This window comes from Schistocerca piceifrons, chromosome 4 (genome assembly GCF_021461385.2).
Source record: "Schistocerca piceifrons isolate TAMUIC-IGC-003096 chromosome 4, iqSchPice1.1, whole genome shotgun sequence".
Taxonomy (NCBI): Eukaryota; Metazoa; Arthropoda; class Insecta; order Orthoptera; family Acrididae; genus Schistocerca; species Schistocerca piceifrons.
The window spans coordinates 147,410,373-147,434,526 of record NC_060141.1 but is presented as its reverse complement, the minus strand read 5'-3'; the positions used below and the strand labels follow the sequence as shown (position 1 = coordinate 147,434,526).

General features: G+C 38.4%; 1 protein-coding gene across 2 annotated transcripts in view; it reads right to left on the bottom strand.

Annotated features, from left to right (window-relative positions):
- Positions 1-24,154, bottom strand: part of LOC124795250 (condensin-2 complex subunit G2-like) — a 296,139-nt gene that overhangs the window by 198,074 nt on the left and 73,911 nt on the right. The gene's annotated exons all lie outside the window — the stretch shown is intronic.

Genomic DNA, 24,154 nt, shown 5'->3' with positions numbered 1-24,154 from the left:
TCACAGATTTGAATTCTGCATACCAGAAGACACATTGCACTTCCTTCTTGGTACACAAAACGGGTCAAAACACTGTTGCAGAAACAACAAAACAAACATGCCAAATTTAAAAAGACACAAAATCCCCAAGATCGGGGATCTTTTACAGAAGCTCGAAATTTAGCATGGGCTTCAATGCGAGATGCTTATAACAGTTTCCACAACGAAACATTGTCTTGAAACCTTGCAGAAAATCCAAAGAGATACTGGTCGTATGTGAAATATGTTAGCAGCAAGAAACAATCAATGCCTTCTCTGCGCGATAGCAATGGAGATACTATCGAAGACAGTGCTGCCAAAGCAGAGTTACTAAACACAGCCTTTCGAAAGGCTTTCACAAAAGAAGATGAAGTAAATATTTCAGAATTCAAATTGAGAACAGCTGCCGACAGCAGTAATGTAGAAGTAAATATCCTCGGAGTAGTGAAGCAATTTAAATCACTTAATAAAAGCAAGTCTTCTGGTCCAGTCTGTATACCAATTAGGTTCCTTTTGGAGTATGCTGAGGCATTAGCTCTATACTTAACAATCATATACAATCGTTCGTTCTACGAAAGATCTGTACCCAAAACTGGAAAGTTGCACAGGTCACACCAATATTCAAGAAAGGTAGTCGAAGTAATTCACTAAATTACAGGCCTATATCATTAACGTTGATATGCAGCAGGTTTTTGGAACATATATTGTGTTCAAACAATATGAATTACCTCGAAGAAAACTATCTATTGACACACAGTCAACACAGGTTTAGAAAACATCGTTCCTGTGAAACACAACTAGCTCTTTATTCACATGAAGTGTTGAGTGCTATTGACAAGGGATTTCAGATCGATTTCGTATTTCTGGATTCCTGGGAGGCTTTTGACACTGTAGCACGCAAGCAGCTTGTAGTGAAATTGCATGCTTATGGAATATTGTCTCAGTTATGTGACTGGATTTGTGATTTCCTGTCAGAGAGGTCACAGTTCATAGTAGCTGACGGAAAGTCATAGAGTAAAAGAGAAGTAATTTCTGGCCGTCCCCAAGGTAGTGTTATAGGCCCATTGCTGTTCCTTATCTATATATACGATTTGGGAGACAATCCGAGCAGCCGTCTTAGGTTGTTTGCAGATGACGCTGTCGTTTATCGACTAATAAAGTCATCAGAAGATGAAAACAAACTGCAAAACGATTTAGAAAAGATATCTGAATGGTGCGAAAATTGGCAGTTGACCCTAAATAACAAAAAGTGTGAGGTCATCCACATCTCTGCTAAAAGGAATTTGTTAAACTTCGGTTACACGATAAATCAGTCTAATCTAAAAGCCATAAATTCAACTACGTACTTAGGTATTACAACTACAAACAACTGAAATTGGACGTAACGCACAGAAAATGTTGTGGGGAAGGCCAACCAAAGACTGCATTTTATTGCCAGGGCACTTAGAAAATGTAACAGATCTACTAAGGAGACTGCCTACACTACACTTGTGCATCCTCTTTTAGAATACTGCTGCTCGATGTGGGATCCTTTCCAGATAGGAATGACTGAGTACATCGAAAAAGTTCAAAGAAAGGCAGCACGTTTTGTATTATCGCGAAATGTGGGACAGAGGGTCACAGATATGATACAGGATTTGAGCGGGACACCATTAAAAGAAAGGCGTTTTTCGTTGCGACGGAATCTTCTCACGAAATTTCAATCACCAACTTTCTCCTCAGAATATAAAAATATTTTGTTGACACGGACCTACATAGGGAGAAACGATCACCTCGATAAAATAAGGGAAATCAGAGCTCATACGGAAAGATACAGGTGTTCGTTCTTTCCACGCACTATACGAGATTGGAATAAAAGAGAATTGTGAGGGTGGTTTGATGAACCCTCTGCCAGACACTTAAATGTGATTTGCAGAGCATCCATGTAGATGTAGATGCAGTTCTAGTCTGTTGCCATTTTGATGAACCCCAAGTCAAATCTGCATCAAAGGACAAAAAGGGGAGTGGTGCTGGGCCGTACAGATCCTTCCCTCCACCACCAGCTTCACTGAACTACACAGATGGGAGTTTTTCTTACAATACATCCTTTGCTTCCATAGCCCTTCTGGCCTCTATCTTCATCAACCCACTGTCACCACACCCTCCATCCAACAGTTTCCCTTCCTTTCTTCCGTCAACCCCTCTCATTTCACGTCCCCACGTCACCTTCAGTCCACACTGCTCCCCACTGGCCCTGGCAGTCGTGCACCATGCGCCTAGCCCGTGTACCTGCCACCCCTCCCTCTCGCATTCCAAGCCAGCAAACCAGCTGTCTGTCTCTGAACCACTAGCTGCCCACCACCAATCCATCTCCCTGTCTCCTGCCTCTCACTCCCTCTACCCACCCCACACAACACAACTCCCACCACAGCCTAATCAACCTGCCAAAATGCAGCACTGGCACTGTTTATCTGGCTGGCACCACATAGGGGGAAAAGCGCACAAGCAAGTGCGTGCGTGTGTGTGTGTGTGTGTGTGTGTGTGTGTGTGTGTGTGTGTGTGTGTCTTTTACTCTAGCTCAAAAAAGGATTACTCTGAAAGCTCAGGGGGAAAAGCGCACAAGCAAGTGCATGTGTATGTGTGTGTCTTTTACTCTAGCTCAAAAAAGGATTACTCTGAAAGCTCAGGGGAAAAAGCGCACAAGCAAGTGCATGTGTATGTGTGTGTCTTTTACTCTAGCTCAAAAAAGGATTACTCTGAAAGCTCAGGGGGAAAAGCGCACAAGCAAGTGCATGTGTATGTGTGTGTCTTTTACTCTAGCTCAAAAAAGGATTACTCTGAAAGCTAGCAATCTGCTTTCCAGTGAGTAGTCTCCTTTAATCCAAAAGTATTTATAACTGGGGAAAAAGAAACTCTGAGAGCTGCTAAACATTTTACAACTAAACACAGTTCTCTGTCTCTAATAATTTCCAAGTTACAATTTTTTGAGATATTAGCAGAACTTTATGGGCACACACTATATATTTACATTTTAAACTGTTCTTTATGGCAAAATGAAAACTATATTGTAATGATGATACACAGTGCTTTTTCGGCCCTTGTTCTGTCTTCACAATTCACGTTTGTTTACAGAAGTAAGTGTATCTCTTTTTTTCAGTAATATGAAAACAAATCACATACAAATCGAAATATGGATATTATTAACACATCCTTCATTATTTTAATGTTCTATAGTCTGCTTTCTGTTTCTTTGGAGCAGATATTATTATTTATAAAACTATATGTAACTGATATCCAAGCAAGAAATAAAATAAATATAATGCATGAACTCTTAATCTGCTTCATTTAATTCGTCACAGATCAAATGAATAAAATAGTTAATGGTACCTGTTCACTTGATGACTCTTCTAGAATAGGAGATAATTATATTGTACTGTTCCTCATCACAAACTGTTGACATTTCACCTAAAGAAATCCTTCCTGTGAATATCGTCGATGAAGAAACAATACCGCATAACTGAAAAATTTCCGATTTTTCATTTTTCAGTCAGATGATGTCGTTGACCGTACGCGCATCTGCTCTTAACGCCGTAATGATAAATTTTTAATTATTTACCATGAAAAAATTATCTAAAACAATACCGCGTATGTGACACAGCAGATAAATAGATGGCAATACCGTGGAACTGTAGAGAATTAAATACCACTTATCTACAATCTATGGACACTGTAAACAATGTCACGTAAATACAAAAGCGTGCACAGCCACAGCTCATTGCTAACTGCCTTATTACGTATTTAACAGTGCTCGAAAGTGGTTCCATGCTTGTAGCTTCATTCTCGATAATCGACAGTGATATAAATGACGATCTTTTTACTGAAGAAGAAATTGTTTCTCAGCTGAAATCAGCTTATGAAAGTGGAGAATCATTCTTGAGAATGACTGACAGCGGTAAGAAAATCGTTTTATTATTCACCTTTGAATGTTAGTAACATCGCAAGTGCCTTATTGTGATATAAATCAGAACGCCTCCACTTCACTCATTCTGTGCTTTATTCATTTCTGCCAAAGATTTCTAGACTGTCCACTTTCTTGTAGGATCTCCTGTAAATGCAGAACAAACAACAGGCGAAAAAAGTCGTAACGGTGAAGTTACGTTTACCTAAGGAGAGTTAATTTCGTATATGGGGTTCTCGGTTACTGTTCCTGCAACATCTAATGATGCAGGTAAATTTTCTTGGGATTATAGTTAATAGTGTTACTGATTCCATCATTCTCATAAATACATGAATTTGAGTTTCATCTTTGTCTGTTTAAATTAATTTATAAATATTTTTCCATCTAGAAACTTCAGTGGTTGTATCCAACAGTGCTCAAAATGAAACCACAGTAACAGTTTCCACTAGAGACGACAGTACTTCACACTCACTGCTAAGCAATGGTGCTCATTGTCTGCCAAACACTGGATAAATTATCGGAAGATCACGGGAGCAATAATGATGCTGACAGTGAAGGCCAAGAATTTTATGGTGACGTAAGGAGTGACACGAAAAGGAAGTCTAAACCACATCCTGAAGATTGGAAGAAAAATGCCAATATTCTGAGAATGCATGGACAGGCGTATATTGGATACAAAAGAAGTCGAATTGGTAAAATCACTCATGATACTCCAAGAGAGGCACGAAAATTAGGTCCAACATGTACTTCGAAGATGTGCCAGAAATCCGTTCAAAGGAAGTGTCATCAGTTTTCTGTTGATGAGGGGCTGGCAGTCTTTAATTCATTTTGGGAAACAATGTCATGGGATCAGAGGAAGGTTTACATTATCAACCTTGTGGATGTAATTCCAACCAAACATCCAGGGAAGAACACTGGCGAATCCAGGAGAAAAGGGGCGCTCATTTATCATTTGAAAAATGAGATGGGGAAACATAAAGTATGTAAAAAGATGTTTCTCAATACTCTTGGGATTAAAGAATGGAGACTGTCCAATATTGGCTGGGTAATTCCACACATGGAATGAGTCCTGATACAGAACCGTCATGATCTCGAATCAAACAGATGAAGAAGAAAGATGAGAGAACCTTCATGAAAGAATTCCTGGACTCTCTTCTGAAACTTCCGTCACATTACTGCACGAAATCCTCCTCGAAGTTGTACCTTGAGCCTATTCTACAATCCAAACAACAGCTGTATGGAATCGAAAAATGTCATGCGGAGAAGGTTTCACCATTAAGTCGGGCTACCTTTAACCTGATTTTAGAAAATGGTAATATTAGCTTATTTTCCCCCAAGAAAGACCAGTGCGACTTGTGTTGTAGTTACAGGCTTGGTAACTTGAGTGAAGACATGTGGAAGCAACACGCAGAACGGAAAGAGCAGGCAAGGATGCAAAAGGATGCTGAAAAGAAAGAAGACTAGCAGAAGCTCTGCTCAGTGTACACCATGGACTTACAGGCCATGAAAGCAGCTCCATTTTTAAGTGCAAGTGCAGTTTATTATAAAACTAAGTTGATTGTTGATAACTTTACAATGTATACTTTAGAAAGTCGTGATGCAGTATGTTACTGGTTCGATGAAGTGCAAGGTCATTTGGTTGCATCATGTTTTGCCTCATGCATCATGGTCACCCTATCCAGAACGATTAAGGAAAATCCCATTCAAGTCAGTCTGTATTCTGACGGCTGCACATATCAGAACAGAAACGTGATATTATCAAATGCTCTTTTAAAATTAGCAATTGATACTGGAGTATTGATTACACAAAAGTTTTTGGAGAAAAGCTATACTCAGATGGAATGTGACTTAGTTCACAGCTCCATTGAGTGCAAGCTTAAAGGACGTGAAGTTACACTTCCTAGCCAATACACTCTGATATCTAAAGAAGCAAGAAAAAACCCATAGGCATATGAAGTCCATTACCTAGATTATTTCTTTTTCATCAACTACGCAGAGAAAAGTTTGTGGCTGTACAACTCAATTAGGCCTGGAAGAGCTATAAAAAATGTGCCTACAGTTACTGATCTGAGGGTGCTACAGTACCGCCCAAATGGTATTATTTACTACAAGTGCTCTTTCAACAAGGTGTGGCAAGAATTACCGAGGCGTCCGAGGAAAATTATTGGAGATGATTGCTTTCCGAAACTATACAAGTAAAGACTGAAAATCAAGAAATCCAAACGGGATCATTTACAACAACTTAAATCTGTTCTTCCTAAAGACTGTCATAGTTATTATGACAACATTCCTTATGAACGAAAATTATCATGGAGGTAAGTGTGTGACGAGTATCAGTGCAGTGTAATTCTCTGTTGCTGCTTTGAGTGACGTTTAGGATTTTTCTCGAACAAATGTGCAGACATTATCGGAACTATGTAAACAGTATATTTATTTAAAATGTTTCTATGAAATTTTTCAATAAAAAATGATTAATGCTCCAAAACTTGTTCTTACTAGCTTTCTCAGCACCAAATACCAACGTAAATGTGTCAAGTCATGCCGGGAGACTAAAAAACAAATACCGCGTAAGTAACAGAGCATAAATACCGAGACAATTCTGCGTATGTGCCATAATTAAGCTTTCTAAAGCGTATTTTTTTTGTTTCACATTTTTATTTGATCCAATATTTCCTTGCAGTGCTACGATGCAAATTTAGCGCCACGGTGAAATGTATTAGGCATTTTAGACAGTTTTCTGTCTCTCGTGTAAAATTCTTATTTTGCTATGATACTGTTTCTTCACTGACGATATAAAGTATCTGACAATAACACGAAGTCCAGTACTCTGCCACCATCATCAGTTTGCTGGTTCAAAAACAGGCTTCTTATGAACACAAGCTTCACGCAAGCTACATTTATTTCAAAGACTTCAGTTAAGAGGGACACTTTAAATTATAGTACATGATCTACTTGGGTAAGTGAAGAAAGAGTTAAAATGCACTATCCCTAATCACATGCCAATAACATACCAAACTGATATTCAGGTACCTTATAGTAAAATGTTGCTGAAGTTCAATGCAACTCAAATGTCTGCACATACATCTACTTACTCCACACGCCACTGTACGGTGCATGGCAGAACATTGTACCACTACTAATTATTTCCTTCTTGTCCCACTCGCAAATAGAGTGAGGGAGAAACAGCTTTCTATATGCCTCCATATGAGTCTTAATTCCTCTTATCTTACTTTCATGGTACTTGTGTGAAATGTGTGTTGGTGACAACAGAATCATTCTGGAGTCAGCTTCAAATGCCAATTCTCTAAACTTTCTCAATAGTGTTCCTCAAAAACAATATTATCTTCCCTCCAGGAATTCCCATTTGAATTCCCAAAGCATCTCTGTGATACTTGGGTGTTGTCTGTAGCAAACCTAGCAGCCCGCCTCTGAACTGATGCAATGTCTTTCTTTAATGCAGATCCCACCACTCAAACAATACTATATGCAGTCTCCTTTACAAATGAACCACACTTTACTACAATTCTCGCAATAAACTGAAGTCAACCACTCACCTTTCCTACTACAATTCACTTTACTACAATTCTCACAATAAAATGAAGTCAACCATTCGCCTTTCCTACTACAATGTTACGTGCTCATTGTATTTCATACAACTCTTCAATGTTATGCTTAGATAATTAACTGATGTGACTCTGTAAAGCAGCACACTACTAATGCCGTACTGAAACATTACAGTTTGTTTTTCCTACTCATCTGCATTAACTTACATGTTTCTACATTTAGAGCTAGCTGCCATTTGCCACACCAACTAGAAATTCTGTCTAAGTCATCTTGTATCCTCCTTCAGCCAATCAATGATGACGCCTTCATACACATCAAAGCATCAACAAGAGCCACAGATTGCTGTTCACCCTGTCCATCAGATATTTATGTATACAAAAAATAACAGCAGTCCTGTCACATTTCCCTGGGGCACTCCTGACAATACCCTTGTCTCTGATAAACACTCATTGTTGAGGACAACATACTGTGTTCTGTTACTTAGGAAGTAAGTAAGCAATTCGTATATCTGAGAACCTATTCTGTATGCTCTTACCTTCATTAACTGTCTACAGTGGGGCATGGTGTCAAATGCTTTTCCGCAATCTAGAAATAGAGAATCTGCCTGTTGCCCTTCATCGACAGTTCACAGTAAACAATGCGAGAAAAGGGAAAGCTGAGTTTTGCATGGGTGATGCTTCCTAAAACTGTGGTGATTCTTGGAGAGAAGATTTTCCATCTCAAGGAAATTTATGATGATATTATCAAAAGGACAGACTGCGTCTCACTATATACCGCAGACGAAGAGCAGCAGACGGCCATACCAAAAAGACAGCTAAACATTTGAGCTTTCGGCCAATAGGCCTTCTTCTAAAATAGACAATAGACAACAGACAACACACACACACACACACACACACACACACACACACACACACACACGTACCCACTCTCCTCAGCCACTGAGGCCAGGTTCAGCATTGCAGCATCAACAGTTCTCACTGCTTCACTGACTCCTGCACAAGAGGTAACCATGTAATTCATTGGTGTTGCGTACATGTGAACCTTGACATAACCCACAAAAGGAAGTCTAATGACGTGGCATGAGGAGAGTGTATGAGGCTGGCCTCAGTGTCCAGAGACAGTGGTCGTGTGTGTTTTGAGTTGTGCTTGCGTGATTGTATGTGTTTTGCCAAATTTAGAAGAAGATCTTTTGGTCTAAAGCTTGCACGTTTAGTAGTCTTTTTGGTATGCATGTCCACAACTCTCCTCTTTATGGTGAGTAGCAATCTATTCTTCTCAAAATATTGTTATTATCCCATCCTAGTTTTTCCACTGTTCAAGGAAATTTATTATATTCAAAATGAGAATATGTTCAAGAATTCTGCAACAAACCGATGTTAAAGAGACTGGTCTTTCTTACATACAGGAGTCACATGTATTTTTTTCCAATCACTTGGAACTTTACTCTGGGTGAGAGATTCATGATAAATGCAAGCTACGTGTGGGGCCAATGCCGTAGAGTGCTCTCTGTAAAGCCAAATTGGAATTCCATCCAGACATGGTGACTTAATTGCTTTAAACTATTTCAGTTGTTTCTGTAGGCCATGGGTGCCTATTACTATATTCTTCATACAGGAGTCTGTGCGATGGTCAAAGGACAGTACATTTGTACAATTCTCCTGCATGAAATATTTCTTAAATACGAAAATTAAAACTTCAGCTTTCCTTCTGCTGTCTTCTAATGTCACATCAGACTGGTCAATCAGTGATTGGATAAAAGTCTTAGAACTACTTCGTGATTTTACATATGACCAGAACTATCCTGGGTTCTCAGCAAGATTTATGTATGAGACTAGCTGTATGCATCAAACACTGATCTTTTTGCAAACACACAAATCTCTACCAATTTTAGTCTGTCGTCACTTGTACCATAGGCGCCCATGGAGAGGTGTCAGTGGGGGACAACTGACCCTAGTGAGAATTCATTTAGTTTACGAATATGAAAAAGGCCCTGTAACTGCAAAGCTCAGATTTTTATGACCTACAATACCTGGAACGGATATGCAAATATCGATAAAATGATATAAAGCATATTATGTAAAGTGAACTAGAGCAACAAAAATCTTTATGTGGTTGCAACTGAAATTACAAAAAGGATATTAATTTAAAATTGCTATGTTTTTCTTTAAGATATCTCACTGTTTGAAGATGTACAAAAATTATTATATTTTCAAGCTACTGCTATGTACGACAGGCAGCATGCAGAGCTTCTCAAAAGTGAGGGAACATTCTTACCCCCAAAACATCTTTAATACTTGCTGAAAGAACTGGTGTGTAGACTTCAATATTTTTCTTTAGTTAAAAAATGAATCTAAAAAATCAACACTTGAATATCGATACTGCACCAAGTGGACATTATTTTTTTCATACAATATTGCTACAAAATATCGATATTTTTGTTTCAATACCCACACACTGTGCAACTTATCACCAGTAAGTGATACAACAATGACAATTAGAACCATCAAATGTTCAATATGGATGAATAAACTACGGTGCCTACATGATGAAAAATGTCACATTAAATTTTCATTTTTATAGCCAGAATATTTGGTGGTGGTGATGGATTTGGGGGAGGGGACCAAGCGGCGAGGTCATAGGTCCCAGAACATTTGGGAAAACAATACCTGTGAACAATGCATAGCTCAAAAACAAAGAAATATTACATATCAACAAACTTCAAGCGTTACAAATAAGATATAAAACACTGAAATGAAGCTGTCGATCAACTGCATGATGAAAATATTACATGTCTAAGCAGTCCTATTATGAAAGATTTCCATTGTGAGAGTTCCATCTCAGAAAAGTTGCCTTCCTTGGGAACAAAAAAGTCACCCCCTCAGTTGCCACATCACGACGAGGTGGAATCCAAAATTTTCGGGACTGGTGCTGCCATTTGGAAAGTAGGAGTAGTAGACCTTTGCACCACTAGGTGGTGAGAGCTGCATATCTAATGATTCAGTGTGCGGAGTGGCGTTCAGCTGGGAGGACATGTTGCGTGTCCACAGTGATTTCCGTAATACTCTGTTTTTGGTGTGTGGCAATTTTACTATGGATCCGCGAACAGAACAACATATGTTTATCAAATTTTGTGTGAATCTTGGGAAAAGTGCTACAGAGACCCTTGCAATGATTCAACAAGTGTCTGGGGGACAGAGCATGAGCTGTCCCACTGGAAGAGCCAGGGCTCTCCAAGGCCCAAAAAATACGAGACAGGTGAAGATTAAAGTGAAAAATATGATCATCATTTTCTTTGATACCAAGGGAATCGTGCACAAAGAATTTGTCCCACCCAACTAAACAGTGAATTCCGCGTACTTCTGTGACATTTTGCGACGGCTCCATGAAAACTTGTGGCGACAATGGCCCGAACTCTGGCATCGAGGGAACTGACTGCTGCATCACAGCGTGCCGTGTCACACATCCTTACTCACCAGGAGCTTTTTGGCAAAAAACAACATGGCGGTTGTACCCCACCCACCGTACTCGCCAGATTCGGCACCTTGCAACTTCACGCTGTTCCCAAAACTCACTGGCGGGGATAAACACCCTCAAACAACAGGACTTCCAGAAAATGTTTGACCAGTGGCAGAAGTGCTGGGACCGGTGTGTACATATGGATGGGAACTACTCCAAGGGTGATGGTGACCATTAGTCCACAGGTAAGGTTTTCAACAGATGTCAGCACCAGTCCTGAAGATTTTGGATAGCACCTCGTATGCACACACATCATCATAAACCTCAAATGGCTGTTTGTATAACAAAACTGTTGTGTGGTAAAACATACCCAACAAAAGCTTACTCCTTCAAAATTCAAATAAAGGTTAACAGCTGTCAGACACTAATTTAAAGTAGCATATTGTGTTCTATTTCTTGTCATTTGCTGAACGGGTGCTCATTTGTACTGTGTGGCTGATATGTACTTGTAGATATAAATAGGAAGCTGTCGTCATTGCAACTACTGTCTTCCTATGTAATCTGACAGTGGGTGGCACTCATAGACAATGAGTTGCAAGTGAGCAGTAATGCATGAATATGGTTTATTCATAATTTTTGCACTGTGAGTTGTAAAAGTATAGTAAACAGAGTGAAAAAAAAATGATCGATATTTGTAGCGTTTTTTTCTTTAACTGAAAATGAAAGACATAGAATCGAAACACATACTACATGCCATGAAATATAAAAAGAAAAGGGTGAGTTAAACTGAAATATCTTTACTAAAGATCATTATAATTGTACTGACAAAGAAAATATAAACCTGTAGCTGGATCAGAAAAGCAAATTGACTGACAGCTAGTTGTTTACACGGAAGCTATTACCAGCATCCAATCAGATAATGAGTTTGGTCACTCCTTCTGCCCTGTGCACAGTTGTCATACCTCTCTGCTAGTTTGCACTTGTGCCTAGCTTTGAACCAACAACGTCAGCCCTTAGAAGCTCCACTGTCAAAAACTTTGTTATTCTGTTTTAGGTATAGGCAGTACCCCTGCTGACTTCAAGTGCTTTGATGGAAAGGATTTTAGACCCCTAGTTATTACTTCCAATGTCGGAAATTACAATGGGGGAGAGGGATGGGGGGGGGGGGTGAAGGAGACTGATGAGTCCATAAAGTATGTGATTTTATTTAATCCATGGCAAACCAACAAAAAAGCTATAATTTCAAGAATGACATAGATGGCATAATGTGAATATTTCGATTGCACAGCTTTCATTATTGGTTGGTTTATTCTAAAGCAGTTAAAAGTGCACTTTGTAAGTTGGTGTGCATTTGTGGTCACCTACAACACGACAGTCCTCATGGCACTTTCATAAGCCATCTGTTCAGCAATTTCAAAAAGTTTCATAAATTTTGAAGAACACTGTTTTCTGACGATTTGTTGCAGTTTAGAGAAAAGTCAGTTGACACATAATTTCCACATAAACCAATTTTAAAACCAATAGTGGTTCAAAAGTATAAAATATGGGAAATGTTATCCTTACAAAATTTTTTCATGGCAGGAAACAAATTGAGAGAATAGGTCTTACAACAGGGCCAACAGAAAGTAACATAGATGGAGGAAAACATAAAAATCTGGGAACGTAAGAACGGGTTTTATGATTATTATGCTATTAGCTTGTTTATGTTTATAACACTGACTACATAATAAAAATGTACTGTAGGAACACAAGAAAATGACGAGGAGATAACAATGTCCTCATCCTCATCTTCTCTTCAGGTATTAGGCAGGAATTGCCTGTTACTGTAGAGAAGATGAAGATAATGACTGCAAAATACTTGTTGATTGCAAACTATCACTTACTGATTTGATGAAAATTTCTTCCCAGCAAGCCAAAGTTTCAAGTTAGGGAACAGGAAGAAGTCACATGGAGCTAAGTCTGGTGAATAGGGTGGATGAGAAACCAATTTAAAGCCCAGTTCATGCACTTTGCCATTGTTATCACTGATATGTGGGATGCTGCATTACCTTCGTGACAGATTCCTTGGGACTCCCAAAAAACAGTAGCCATAACCTTACCAGCTGACAAAATGGTCTTTGCCTCCTTTGGTGCACTTTCACCAGCCTTTTTCCATTGTTGTGACTCTGGTGTGTAATGACGAATCCAGGTTTCGTCAACATTCATAAATTGGTGTAAAAAGTCTTGCAGACTGGGGTTAAACATAACCAGGCACTGTGCTGAAATGTTGTATTAGATTCATTTTTGGTCAACTGCAAGCAATCACAGCACCATCCTGCACACAGATTCTTCATAGACAATTCTTCACACAGGATATTATGCACTCATTCAGCTGAGATGCCTACAGTCTCAGTAATCTCACAAATTTTTATCTGGCACTCTTGCATCACCATATCATCAATTTTGTCAGTGGTTTCCTTTGTCGTGACCTCAACTGGACAGCTGCACCATGCTTCGTCTTTGGTGCTTGTACAACTATGTTTAAATTCTTTAACCCAAAAGTAAATGGTCTTCAACGATGGTGCAGAGTCCGTGTGAACTTAATCCAGTTCTGTTTCAATTCGTGCAGCTGTCCGACCCTTCAAATGAAAATGTTTAACAACAGCTTGAAGCTAGATTTTCTCCACTTTCTATTGCAGTCAACACACTGACCAATTCAGATGGATGTCAACAATGAACTGTATGCTGTACGTTGTTGAAATTCTTTACCAATCATAAAGGCGCTACAAAAATATTCCAATCTTTCATGGAAATTTACCAAATTAACCATCCACCACCACAAATTATGTCAATTCATTGTCTAAGTGGGATGCTAACAGCCACTTATCTGCACTTTCTAGCAGAAATACTCTCTGAGTCTTCTCGATTGATTCATTAATTTTAGTGATCATAGCCATTATGATGACATTATGGTCACTAATCCCTGTCTCTATACTGATACCGTCAATAACATTAGGCCTGTCTGTAGTTACAAGGTGTAAAATATTTCCGTTGTATGTGGGCTGTTGAACTAGCTGCTCAAGACAGTTTTCGAAAAACATGTTCAAAAGTACTTCACAATACTGTCTGTCTGCATCCCCTGCAAAGAATCCATAGACATCAAAGTCTATACTTGGCAGGTTAAAGTAGCCTCCAAATGATATGGCATGATCTAGGTAGTCTCACACTAATGACCATAGATTATATTTGAATGACTCTACAACTGTCACAGCAAGATCAGGTGGCTGGTAAAACCCTCCAACAATTAACCTGATTTCACACAGAAGCGTTATACGTAACCAGATGACTTCACTGTCACACCTGCGAATTCAACCTCAATACAGATAATATTTTTGTCAACTGGAATGAACTCTTCCCCTCCTATGGTGTCTGATCCATCTTTTTGATTTATGTTCCATGAATCGCTAAATATCTCAGAGCTCTGTACTTCAGGTTTCAGCCAGCCCATGATCCCGAGAATGATTCAAGTGTGTGAATGAAAGAGACCATGTGCACTTCACAAGTGCTCTGCTACCTGAGTAGCTGCTTCCTTTGTGTTCTGCACTTCTGAAATACCACAGGGCATTCTATAATTTCCACTCAGTAGCGCAGATCCAGAAATCTGCATCCAAGACTGTCACAGGGTCGACAAAGCTTTCAATTGGGTCAACAAAGCCTTTAATTGAGACCCTCAGCTCCAAACCAAAGGACGCCAACCAGTTCTGGGTACAATGTTGCAAACTGCAAGCTCTGCTCGCACACCACTCGTGAGGCCAGCAGCCTTCACCACTTTTGCCAGCTGCTTGTATGAACTGAGGACGGCTTCAGAAACCAAACTACAGACATCATCAGTGTCAATGAGAGCAACAACTTGCAGACAACTGTACCCTGCACACTCAATAGCTGCAAACAAGACTTCCTTCACACCTCAGATGAGGCTGCCCAGCAGACATATCAAGTGCACATTTGCTTTCTTTCCAGCCCTCAACACTATCTCCCTAACAGGCTCGATAATGTGCAGGAGTTGAAGTTCCCAATAACTAGCAAACCCCTGCCCTCGTGTGTCTGCTTCGATCCTGCTGAAGGAACAGTCACCTATCCACTCACAAGGGCGAACAGGCTAGGCTAGATGGCCAGAATTCACATTGGCCCTCCACTTTGAGTGATGTAAACATTTTACCAACTGCCACTCACCCTGCAGTGAGGGCAGATCCACCACGTCAGGTATACTGGACAGTACCTCAGCAGCCCTTCCCCATGAACCATGGACCTTGCCGTTGGTGGGGAGGCTTGCGTGCCTCAGCGATACAGATGGCCGTGCCATAGGTGCAACCACAACGGAGGGGTATCTGTTGAGAGGCCAGACAAACATGTGGTTCCTGAAGAGGGGCAACAGCCTTTTCAGTAGTTGCAGGGGCAACAGTCTGGATGATTGACTGATCTGGCCTTGTAACACTAACCAAAATGGCCTTGCTGTTCTGGTACTGTGAACGGCTGGAAGCAAGGGGAAACTACAGCCATAATTTTTCCCGAGGGCATGCAGCTTTACTGTATGATTAAATGATGATGGCGTCCTCCTGGGTAAAATATTCCGGAGGTAAAATAGTCCCCCATTCGGATCTCCCGGCGGGGACTACTCAAGAGGACATCATTATCAGGAGAAAGAAAACTGGCGTTCTACGGATCGGAGCATGGAATGTCAGATCCCTTAATCGGGCAGGTAGGTTAGAAAATTTAAAAAGGGAAATGCATAGGTTAAAGTTAGATATAGTGGGAATTAGTGAAGTTCGGTGGCAGGAGGAACAAGACTTTTGGTCTGGTGAATACAGGGTTATAAATAAAAAATCAAATAGGGGTAATGCAGCAGTGGGTTTAATAACGAATAAAAAAATAGGAGTGCGGGTAAGCTACTACAAACAGCATAGTGAATTCATTAATGTGGCCAAGATAGGCACGAAGCCCATGCCTACTACAGTAGTACTAGTTTATATGCCAACTAGCTCTGCAGATGATGAAGAACTTGATGAAATTTATGATGAGATAAAAGAAATTATTCAGGTAGTGAAGGGAGACGAAAATTTAATTGTCATTGGTGACTGGAATTCGAGAGTAGGAAAAGGGAGAGAAGGAAATATAGTAGGTGAATATGGATTGGGGGGAAGAAATGAAAGAGGAAGCCGCCTGGTAGAATTTTGCACAGAGCATAACTTAATCATAGCTAACACTTGGTTCAATAATCATAAAAGAAGGTTGTATAAATCCTGGAGATACTAGAAGGTATCAGATAGAGTATATAATGGTAAGACAAAGATTCAGGAACCTGGTTTTAAATTGTAAGACATTTCCAGGGCCAGATGTGGACTCTGACCACAATCTATTGGTTATGAAATGTAGATTAAAACTGAAGAAACTGCAAAAAGGTGGGAATTTAAGGAGATGGGACCTGGATAAACTGACTAAACCAGAGGTTTTACAGAGTTTCAGGGAGAGCATAAGGGAACAATTGACGGGAATGAGGGAAAGAAATACATTAGAAGAAGAAAGGGTAGCCCTGAGGGATGAAGTAGTGAAGGCAGCAGAGGATCAAAGAGAGAAAAAGACAAGGGCTAGTAGAAATCCTTGGGTAACAGAAGAAATATTGAATTTAATTGATGAAACGAGAAAATATAAAAATGCAATAAATGAAGCAGACAAAAAGGAATACAAACGTCTCAAAAATGAGATCGACAGGAAGTGCAAAATGGCTAAGCAGGGATGGCTAGAGGACAAATGTAAGGATGTAGAGGCTTATCCCACTAGGGGTAAGATAGATACTGCCTACAGGAAAATTAAAGAGACCTTTGGAGAAAAGAGAGCCACTTGCATGAATATCAAGAGCTCAGATGGAAACCCAGTTCTAAGCAAAGAAGGGAAAGCGGAACGGTGGAAGGAGTATATAGAGGGTCTATACAAGGGCGATGTACTTGAGGACAATATTATGGAAATGGAAGAGGATGCAAATGAAGATGAAATGGGGGATACGATACTGCATGAAGAGTTTGACAGAGCACTGGAAAGACCTGAGTCGAAACAAGGCCCCGGGAGTAGACAACATTCCATTAGAACTACTGACGACCTTGGGAGAGCCAGTCCTGATAAAACTCTTCCATCTGGTGAGCAAGATGTATGAGACAGGTGAAATACCCTCAGATTTCAAGAAGAATATAATAATTCCAATCCCAAAGAAAGCAGGTGTTGACAGATGTGAAAATTACCGAACTATCAGTTTAATAAGTCACAGCTGCAAAATATTAACGCGAATTCTTTACAGACGAATGGAAAAACTGGTAGAAGCCGACCTCGGGGAAGATCAGTTTGGATTCCATAGAAACGTCGGAACACGTGAGGCAATACTGACCTTACGACTTATCTTAGAAGCTAGATTAAGGAAAGGCAAACCTACGTTTCTAGCATTTACAAATGCTTAGAGAAAGCTTTTGACAATGTTGACTGGAATACTCTCTTTCATATTCTAAAGGTGGCAGGGGTAAAATACAGGGAGCGAAAGGCTATTTATAATTTGTACAGAAACCAGATGGCAGTTATAAGAGTCGAGGGGCACAAAAGGGAAGCAGTGGTTGGGAAGGGAGTGAGACAGGGTTGTAGCCTCTCCTTGATGTTATTCAATCTGTATATTGAGCAAGCAGTACAGGAAACAAAAGAAAAATTCAGAGTAGGTATTAAAATCCATGGAGAAGAAATATAAACTTTGAGGTTTGCCGATGACATTGTAATTCTGTCAGAGACAGCAAAGGACTTGGAAGAGCAGTTGAACGGAATGGTTAGTGTCTTGAAAGGAGGATATAAGATGAACATCAACAAAAGCAAAACGAGGATAATGGAATGTAGCAGAATTAAGTCGGGTGATGCTGAGGGAATTAGATTAGGAAATGAGACTCTTAAAGTAGTAAAGGAGTTTTGCTAATAACTTATGATGGTCGAAGTAAAGAGGATATAAAATGTAGACTGGCAATGGCAAGGAAAGCATTTCTGAAGAAGAGAAATTTGTTAACATCGAGTATAGATTTAAGTGTCAGGAAGTCGTTTCTGAAAGTATTTGTATGGAGTGTAGCCATGTATGGAAGTGAAACATGGACGATAACCAGTTTGGACAGGAAGAGAATAGAAGCTTTCGAAATGTGGTGCTACAGAAGAATGCTGAAGATTAGATGGATAGATCACATAACTAATGAGGAGGTACTGAATAGATTGGGGAGAAGATGAGTTTGTGGCACAACTTGACAAGAAGAAGGGACCGGTTGGTAGGACATGTTCTGAGGCAACAAGGGATCACAAATTTAGCATTGGAGGGCAACATGGAGGGTAAAAATCGTAGAGGGACACCAAGAGATGAATACACTAAGCAGATTCAGAAGGATATAGGTTGCAGTAAGTACTGGGAGATGATGAAACTTGCACAGGATAGGGTAGCATGGAGAGCTGCATCAAACCAGTCTCAGGACTGAAGACCACCACAACAACAACAACAACAACAACAACAACCTCAGCAGCAGAGCCCTTGGATGAAACAAGTGATACCTGAGGTGTCCCATGCAACACACCTGATTCTCCACCACCGCTAGACCCTGTAATGGGTCTGGGAGATGTTATTTTTTTTACCGTATTTGTCGATACCGAATTGTAAATGTTTTCTTATATTTTTGTCAGAATTTATTATAATTTGTCTTATTATATGTTAATTTACTTCTGTTTTTGAGAGTAAAAGCATATTGATTACTATTAGAAAATGTATCGAAGAATAGCAAAGAGACTGATTACAAGTGGAAACTTGTGAATTGCGTAAAATATCTTTGACGTTGGAGTCGTCTTTGACTGTAGTCAGTCGGCAGCTAACTCTTGGTGTGTGTTGACGGAAGAACAATGTGAAGGTCGCCGTCATAAATAATTTTGAATTATGTTACTATTATTTTTGTATTAACTAAAAAGAAGAAACTACATTTGAAGAAACTGAATTAGAGAAACACGTTGAACCACGTCTTTTCTGCAGCCGACAACGATGCATTGTGGAATCATACTTAGACAACTGAAGCCAAGACTAATATCGCCTTGCAAACGTCTAACGGAAAAGGTACTGTCACGAAATATGGCAAATTTAAGTAAATAAAAAATAGTGACCATATTTTCAACTTGTGTCTTAGCCGGGAAGCCATATTTCAACTGGGGACTGTAGTCGGGATATTGTGTTCACGAGATTTTCAACAGTGCTACGAGGAAGAAAATTTTTGTGTGTTAATACCAGTTTCTTCAGAATGTGTGTTACAGTGTTTGTGTTCATCGGGAAGTAAAAGTTTTGGAGAAGAAATGTTTCGGCAAAACATATAATTTTCGACAGAAGAAAATACTTCAAGAATTTTGGTCAACAATCACATGGATGGAAAACGTGGTTTTGCAACAGTAGAAGAGTGTTCCAGATAAGTCACGAAACCCTCGTATTTTGTTAAAACAATATTTTTATCTTGTTTTATATTGTTGTGTATAAATTTTTGTTCTTCACAATGACTTATGAGATTTTCGAGAGTATTGTGCCTAAAGTAGAAAGTAGTAATTCAATAGACTTCAAACATCAGGACAGGTCAAATGAAACAGAAAGAACCGATCAATTTGATTTAAAAAGTTTTCTTGTAAATTTCACGAAAGAAATTAAACAATCAGTTGACGACAATAAGACTTACTGGGATGAAAAAATTGATAATATTTTGTTGCAAGTCCAAGCAGTTAATACCCAAGTGGGTGATCTTTCGAACAGAGTTGGCAGTGTTGAGGAAAAAATTGAATCTGTGGAAGCAAAAGTAAATGAAATTGATGTTAAATTGAGCGGTGAAATTAATACTGTAAAAAATGAGTTACTGGTAGATAGGGGAAGAAATTTAATTGATTTTAATGAGATAAAAGGGGAAATTAAAAATTTGGATGAGAATACAAAAGTTTTAGTAAAAAATGTAGAACAAAAAACTGACAATCGTTTGGTTACTCTAGAAGAAAAAGTAGAATGCAATGATTTAGAAAACAAAAAATCTGTCAAAGAACTTAGCGAAAAAATTGAAAGTTTTGACACTGAATTTCAAAGCAAAAATTACAATGTCAACACATGTAATCTTGTATCTAATATTCCAGTGAAGCACTTTTCGGTAGATGGACGCTTACATCCCGTTGATTTTATGCAGTATTGTAAGGATTGTTTTTTACCTCACTCACCAGATGAAATAAAAATTAAATTTGTGAAAAAATTCTTGGAAGGGGAAGCTTTGACTTGGGCAAACCAGATTGTAACTTTGGGGATGACCTTTTCAGAATTTGAATCAAAATTTCTGGAAAAATTTTGGGATGATCTTAAACAAACTAGAATCAAAAGTGAATTTTTGAATGGGCGAAACTATAGAGAATCAGATGGGAACATGAAACAATTTTGCAAAAGTGAACTTCAAAAAGCTATTCATTTAACAAAACCTTTGGATGACTTGATCAAAATTGATACCTTAAAGAGAAGATTGCCATCAGCAATGCAGTTGAGTTTAGTTCATTGTCCTGATAGTAATGTAGAGCAGTTTCTCAATTATATTGAAAAGTTGGATAGGGTAACAACAAGAACACACAGTGGGTTTACTCAGAAAGGTAATGGTCAAAATTGGGGAAATGATAACTTTCAAAAAAGGGAACAAAACAATTATCATGGTGTCAGTCAAAATTCAGGGGGATATGACAATTTTCAAAAGAAGGACCATAATTTTTATCCAAAACAAGAACAACATTTTCGCGTTAATAATCAACAAAACAGAGAACACTTTAGGGATCAAAATCACAGAAATTTTGATAGAGGTCAGTACAATAGAAACTACCAACAACCAGGTAATGTTTGGCATAGGAATGGGATCAGAAAGGGTGATCAGACACATTGGCTGAACCACAATGAGCAGTTCAAACAGGAACCGGAAATAAAAAACGAGTAGACGCCCCCTTGAAGGTCCGCAAGGTTGAGGCAGAAGGTGAGCATGATGAAAGGACCAATGGATGTGACTATCATAAACCCAAACAGGACAGTTCCAAACCTAAGCTATCACATGAGGTCATTAGTTGTTACTTATTGAAGAAATTTCAAGAGGAAAATAATGATGATAAAGATAACATTTTCAGTACACAAGAACATACAGTAGATAAAAGTAATTGTGATTCATTTAATTTAACAGAGTTTTACACTTGGGCAGAAAAGAACAACACTTTGTCAGATGATGTAATTTGTAGTAGTTCAGAGATGTGTGTGAATGAAAGAGAGAATGCATGCTGTGAGAATGAAAATGTTGGTGAAAGGGATCTGGTAACTTTAGAAAGGGGAAATAATATTTTGGGGGATAATTTGAATATGTATGACCTGAATATGTGTAATGATAATGATGTTGTTGATAAAGTTGATAATGATGGTAATGGTATTGATGATGATGTTGAGGAAAGGTATTTCATTAGTTTAAATAGGGAGTTGGGTATACACATGGTTGAAAATGGATTAAATATTGAGAATATTATAGAAATTCCCAGGGATGTTACCAGGATGAATAAAGCTCACAAGCTGGATGTATGTGAAAGTGTGAATTTTGATGTTGTTGGTAAAGAATCTGACTACACAAATAACGATGACACATGTATAACTTCTAACCTAAGTGAAACTTTTACAGATACTAATGATACACACACATTTCTTATGAATATATGGATGAACAGTGAAACTATTTCTTTTGACAAGAACTTCAGAAAGATGCTTATTAATGTATGTGAAACTGTATGTCCTGAGTGGTGGAAAAAGATGAGATATTTTATTTTTGAAAAGCTGAAGGATAAGTACTTCAGTAGTATACAATGTGATTTGGATGAAAATTCTTGGCTATTTGAGATAATAGAGTGTACTCATGACAATTTTGTGTCTTGTGCAAATTTTACAACTGTGACAAATAATACATGTAATGATATACCATATGATTCTGATAAGTATAGGTTTGGGGAAATTGAAAGTGATTTATTACATGAGGATACAGGTTCTGAGAAAAGTGATCAATTTTGCAGTCCTTATATAAAAGTTCAAATTGGGTCATGGATTGGTAAATGTTTAATTGATACAGGAAGTGAGGTCTCGGGAATATCTGAAAGGTTAAGCAAGAAATTGAAAGTGGGGAAAGATTATGTTGAAATGCCAGTTGTTGGGGTAAAGATAAAAGGTGCTACTGGGAAGAGCAGTAAATTGGTAAAAAGCCAGGCTTTAGTGACATTTTTAATTGAAGGCAAGTTGTTCACACATGGATGTTTTGTAATTCAGGAATTTAATGAGGATTTTCTTTTGGGTATGAATTGGATAGTAAAAGTAAATACAGCATCTGATTGGGTTGGAAGAAAACTTTTGATAGAAACTAGTGAAAGGGAATACATTCAGACAAATTTTGTGAACACACTTGGTGATCAGAGTAATGGAAATTTTGACAGTATCAATTTACTAAAAGAAAATAGATTGGAGAATATTGAAACTCATAGATTTGATACTGATGAAGTTGAATTTGGGAATTTAGTAAATTTGAAAATTTCAGAAACACAAAATTTATCTGGGGAGCAAAAACAACAGTTAGAAAATCTGCTGTGGGAATACAGTGATGTTTTCAGTGACATACCTGGTAGGGTAAAGGGTTACCAGTGTGAGCTTCAGGTAAAACCTCATGAACCATTTTTCATAAAACCATACAGTATTGCAATATCAAAAAGACCTGCTGTTGAGAAAGAGCTGAAAAAGATGGAAGGATGTAATATAATAGAAAGGAGTATCAGTGCATATAATAATCCTCTAGTAGTAGTTTCGAAAAAAGATGGTGGAGTAAGATTGGTTTTGGACTCTAGACACTTAAACAAAATTTTGTTCAAACAGACAGACCATCCTGAAAATATTGATGAGTTACTCTATAAATTTACAGATATAAAATATATGTCAAGTTTGGATCTAACTTCAGGTTTTCATCAGGTACCACTTTCAGTTAATTCTAGAAAATATACTGCTTTCTTGTACAATGGTAAGAGTTACCAATATTGTGTTGTTCCATTTGGGTTAAATTCTTCTGTTTCCGAATTTATAAGAGCTTTGGATCATGTACTGGGGCAAGAACTTGCGTCTAAATTGATAATTTATGTAGATGACATTTTGGTTACAGGGCAAAATTGGGAGGAACATTTTTTGATTTTGAAGTCAGTTTGTGAAAAACTTAGAAAAGGGGGGATGACATTGAAATTAGAGAAATGTAAATTTGCAGTTTCTGAATTAAAATTTTTGGGTCATGTTGTCACAGACAAGGGAATTTTGGCAGATCCAGAAAAAATTAAAGCAATTTCAGAAATTCCTATTCCTAAGACTAAAAAACAATTAAAGTCGTTCTTTGGGTTATGCGGTTATTACCGAAAACATATAAGTGATCAGAGTCTGAATGCACCATGTTTAAGTCAGTTACTTAAGAAAAACACTGTTTGGGTTTGGGATAAAAGTTGTCAGGAAGAGTTTGATAAAATTAAGCAAGAGTTGAGGAAGCAACACTTATTACACAGACCTGATTTTAATCTACCATTTTGTTTGAACACTGATAGCAGTAATTATGGGCTTGGAGCAGAGTTATTTCAAGAAAGAGTAGAGAATGGAGTTAAGATACATTGTACCATAGCATTTGCAAGCAGAATGTTGCTACAAGCATGAGAAAAATTATACAGTCACAGAGAAGGAACTTTTGGCAATTCATTGGGCTTTTACAAAATTTAGAATTTACCTTATTGGACATAAAACCATAGTATTTTCGGATCACAAAGCTTTGAGTTACTTACAAGAGTGCAAATTATACCACAGTAGATTGACCAGATGGGCAATTTTTCTGCAACAGTTTGACTTTGAAATCAAACACATAAAAGGTTCTGAGAATGTAGTTGCTGATTCACTTTCAAGGTTACCAATTGGGGGAGAAAAGGAGATTTTTGAACAAGAGGAGGAAAAGCAATTTAAAATTAGATACTTGAAAGGGATGGAAAATGAAAAAACAATTAGAGCTATGTGTAACAAAATTAGAAAAAAATCAAAATTTAGATCAG